Source organism: Schistocerca piceifrons, unplaced genomic scaffold (genome assembly GCF_021461385.2).
Source record: "Schistocerca piceifrons isolate TAMUIC-IGC-003096 unplaced genomic scaffold, iqSchPice1.1 HiC_scaffold_401, whole genome shotgun sequence".
NCBI classification, from domain to species: Eukaryota; Metazoa; Arthropoda; class Insecta; order Orthoptera; family Acrididae; genus Schistocerca; species Schistocerca piceifrons.
In genome coordinates, this window is record NW_025728627.1 from 90,001 (window position 1) to 95,000 (window position 5,000).

Genomic DNA, 5,000 nt, shown 5'->3' on the forward strand with positions numbered 1-5,000 from the left:
TGCCGTAGGGGTGCCGGTAAGTGCGGGCGTTTAGCGCGGGCGTGGTCTGCTCTCGCCGTTGGTCGGCCTCGTGCTGGCCGGCGGTGCAGGATGCGCGCGCCTGCGCGGCGTTCGCGCCCCGGTGCTTCAACCTGCGTGCAGGATCCGAGCTCGGTCCCGTGCCTTGGCCTCCCACGGATCTTCCTTGCTGCGAGGCCGCGTCCGCCTTAGCGTGCTCCTCCGGGGGCGCGCGGGGTGCGCGGATTCTCTTCGGCCGCCATTCAACGATCAACTCAGAACTGGCACGGACTGGGGGAATCCGACTGTCTAATTAAAACAAAGCATTGCGATGGCCCTAGCGGGTGTTGACGCAATGTGATTTCTGCCCAGTGCTCTGAATGTCAACGTGAAGAAATTCAAGCAAGCGCGGGTAAACGGCGGGAGTAACTATGACTCTCTTAAGGTAGCCAAATGCCTCGTCATCTAATTAGTGACGCGCATGAATGGATTAACGAGATTCCCGCTGTCCCTATCTACTAGCTGCATAGCTGTCTCATGCTATGTGCCCCGATTTGTGTGGGCACATGGTTGGGAATAGGCAGCGGGGGAAGGATGCGACTCGAACATCTTAGCCTCTCCTTCCCAAGTGCCCCTGCTCGCCTTCTCGGGGTGCAGCTGTTAAGCCTTCGGGCGACCAAAGGGCAGGGGTGCGACGGCGTGCTGAACATCTTGTACGCCGGTTCCGGGTGCTGCATTTGTCGCGGCGGGATCCTGGCCCAAGTCGGCGAAGGTCACCCGCCTTGCCCCTGGAATTCCGGGGCATGATCCGCCAAGCCGGGGCGTGGTGACACGTCCCCGGTTAGGTTAGATGGGTCCAGACCCCCGAACGTCTGGGGGACCGGCCCGGCACCTGAGTAGGACCGGGTCTTTAGCCTTTTGGTGGAAACTCGGCCTAGTAGGGGGCGAAGGACGGAGGGTGAATCCGCTCTCCCGGAATGTGGGTGGCATTCGCCGGTAAGGGAGCGGGAGAAAACTTCGATGATGCAGCATTCGAAGAGGACTAGTGCGCTGTTCCCACGGCGCGCTAAACCTCGCAGCTCAGTTGTTGAAAGCTCTTGGTCAAGGGGCGGGACTGGTGAGCGAGCTGCAATTAGCCTCCCCCCATGCCAGAAGAGCCGGTCCGGGGAAAGAGACGGGCTCTCAACTCTTTGGTCTCTCTCAGAATCATGGCGGAAAATACAGAGAGAGAGACTTCCGAGCGATACGAGGTGAATGATGAAAATGAAATAAAGAGCGCAGCCGAAAGGCTAAAGGAGATAAATGCGCTACTGGTGACAGATAAAGGGAAGATGAGCAATGACAGATTAAATGAAATAAAAGACAAGCTGGCCCTATGGGCAATTGCCCAAAGCCAGCTTGAAGGTAGGATACAAGAGCTGGAACGACAAAATAAACAAATAATAGCCGAAAAAACAAAAACATACGCCACAGTGGTGGCAGGAGGACCACAGAAACAACAAATCAATATGAAAGAAAGTATAGAAAAAGTGACAGCAAAACAAGGAGTGGCATTATTTTTGAAGCCAAAAGAAGGACAGAGCGTAAAAGAGGTGAAGGAAATATTCACAAGAGTAATTAATCCAACCAAAGCAAAAGTTAAAATAAACAAAGTAGTAGTTGCAAAAAATGCAGTCATAGTGGAAACTCCCACCCAACAGGATAGGAACACAATAATGGGGCACAAAGATTTACAGAGATCGGTAATATGTGAGAGGACAAAGAAAAGATGGCCATTAATGACTGTATTTGATGTGTCAAATAGGTTGACACCAGAGGAACTAACGGAGTGTATTTACACTCAGAATTTTGAAGAAAAAATGAGCCCACAAGACTTCAAAAAGGAATTTAGACCAAAATTTAGAATGGGGAGAAAAGACAGAGATACGGGACATCAAGTAGTTGAGGTTTCCCCAACATTGAGAAAAGAACTCATACAAAATGGAAGAGTATATGTGGAGTATAGCTCAGTCGCGGTCAAAGATTATTGCGTGGTACCCAGGTGTCACAGATGTATGGATCTGGGTCACGTACAGAAGTACTGTACCTGGGGTGACCCCACCTGTGGTCACTGTGGAACGGACAACCACAACAAGAAAGAGTGCCCAGAGAAGAACAGACCTGAGACATGTATACCATGCAATAGAAGGGGAAAAAGAAAATGTAGAGCACCAAACTCCAAAGAATGCCCCACGTATCAGCTGTTACTAGGAAGACTTATACAAAGGACAGATTATGGAGATTAACCCCCAAGAGAAAAGAAAGAAGCATAAATCACCAAGCAAACAACTAAGAGATACGCTAAGGGGCATGAAAATCAGAGAAGCAGTAGGGGCAAGGGAAAAAGATGCAAAAGAAATCACGGATAAACAACCTGAAAATAAGGGAACAACAAAAAACACACGGGATAACAAACGGGATAACAATCAACACAAAACATGTACAGCACAAAACTGTATTGCCAATACCCCCATTGAAAGAACACCAACACAAGGGCGACCTCGGTCGCCCGTTTTTTATGACAAGAAAATGCAGATGGAGAGCGGAGATAGAAAGCAAGAGGTGCCCAAGACACAACGAGAAACACTGATACAAGACAAGAAACAAAATACAACAAGGGATGTACAAGTACAAACAATAAGCATGATAGACGCACAAGTACAAACAATGAACACGCAAGAAGCACAAATACAAACAGAAGGGCGACCTCGGTCGCCCATTTTTCATGAAAAGAAAATGCCGATGGAGGGCAGAGATGGGCGACCAGAGGCGCCCAGGACACAACACACTACACCAACACAGAGACAAAACAAAGACATAGAAAAGAACAACATAGGAAAGAAATACGGACGACCTCGGTCGTCCGTTTTTAATGAAAAGAAAACGCCGATGAAGGGCGAGGACGGACGACCGAGCTCGCCCAAAAGAGACCACTCAGAACACATAAAAGATAAAAACAATCAGTCAAGCAAGAGTGACACATATAATGCAATGGACCCAAAGAACACTTATAAGATATGCGAAAACGCACTGCAGATGGCAAGACTAGAAGAACCCGGTCTGCTAACCACTGCATTACGCCAACTAGTGAGAGTGGGGCACACAAACGGCTCGAGAATTACTTATCCAGCTTTGGCGGACGTTGACTGCATTCAGCTAGCCGCGGCCGGAATCCCCACGGAACACGAACAATTACAGGAAATAGTAAAGCAAGTATACGAAAGAAGAGGCGTAAAATACAATTTGGAAAATATATATATACAAATGGTAACAACATACGGCCGAATAGGATTTGACCCCAATAAGACATGGCCAGAAGATCATTACCATACATATCATCCGTAATGGATCTTTTAGTTCTCCAAATTAATACAATGAGAAGCGTACAAGTAAATTACGAGTTGCGTAAATTAGCAGAAGAACATAAAGCTGACATACTATGCTTGCAAGAACCGTACTCCCGGGAGGGTAAAATCCCAGGAATGACAGCCACGGCTCAAATAATCATGAAGGGAGAAAGACCAATGTCTGCAATAGTAATTTTAAATAGTAATATAAGAACAATAGTATTAAATCAATTTACAAATGAACATGTTGTAACAATCGAAGTACACGCCAAAAACACTAAGTGGTATTTAGTATCAATATATTGTCAGTATAGAGAGCCAATAACTATGTACCTAGAACAACTAAAGGAAATATGTAGAACTCTACAGGGCCATCAAGTAATCATAGCAATGGATGCAAACGCAAAGTCATTCCTGTGGCACAGCGGAGAACAAGACGAAAAAGGTCAGGAATTAGAAGATGCAATAAGTGAATTAAATCTAGATATAATAAACGCACCTAGCGAGATACCAACATATTCAAATAGAGCAGGGGCAAAAACAAATATAGATGTAACACTGGCAAATAACAGGGCTACCAATAAAATAGATAAATGGGAGGTATTGGAGAATGCAACGACCAGTGATCATAATGTAATAAAGTATATATTAAAATCAGAACAGAATGTGGCGCCACAGGAATGGCTTTCAGAATATGACTATAAAAAGGTAGACTGGGAAAGACTCTCCCGGGAGTACAGCCCGCCGGAGCTGGATGAGGATCTCGAGGTTGATGAAACAGCGGAGCAGATAGTTCAAAGTATAAAGGAAGTAATAGAAGCAGTCGTACCAAAGAGAAGCAGAGTCCAAAGCGTGCACCCGGCACCATGGACTCCAGAACTAAGTGACCTACGTCAGGCTACGCGCAGGGCAAGACGCAGGTATCAGCGCACATTTAACCCACAAGACAGGGAGCATAGACTGCGTATATACAGACAACTAAGGGAGAGATATAAAAGAGAAATTATAGAAGTTAGAAAAAGAAGCTGGGAAAATTTCGTAAGAAATAACCTGGCAATGGATCCCTGGGGAAAGCCATACAAGTTAGCTAGGGAAAAAATAAGAGCTCCAACAGTCTTATCATCTATAAGAATACCAGGCGAAAATAGAATGACCACAACCAGACAAGAAACAATAACGGTGCTCCTCCAAGCCCTGCTACCGGATGATGATCCCTCTGAGGACACACCGGAGCAGGCGGCTATAAGAGAGAGAGCACAAGAAGAATACAACAACAATACAATGGTCTACCCCTTCTCACCGCAGGAGGTGGTAGACGTAATATCAAACCTAAAAAGAGGAAAATCTCCCGGACCCGACAGGGTCACGGTTGAGGTACTTCAAGCAATAAAAGGAAAAATAGCCCCGATACTGGCAAACCTATATAATAAATGTCTGGAAAGAGGTACTTTTCCAAGGAGATGGAAAAGAGCAGAAATAATAATACTAAAGAAGCCAGACAAGGACCCAACAGAACACAAAGCATACAGGCCAATATGTCTGCTAGATACCTTGGGCAAAGCCCTTGAGAAATTGCTCTGTGCGAGATTGACTGGTCACCGGGAAATGGCAGGAATG

General features: G+C 46.3%; 1 pseudogene; it reads left to right on the forward strand.

The window, feature by feature from the left end:
• LOC124748067 overlaps positions 1 to 5,000 on the forward strand; it is a 10,930-nt pseudogene that overhangs the window by 2,443 nt on the left and 3,487 nt on the right.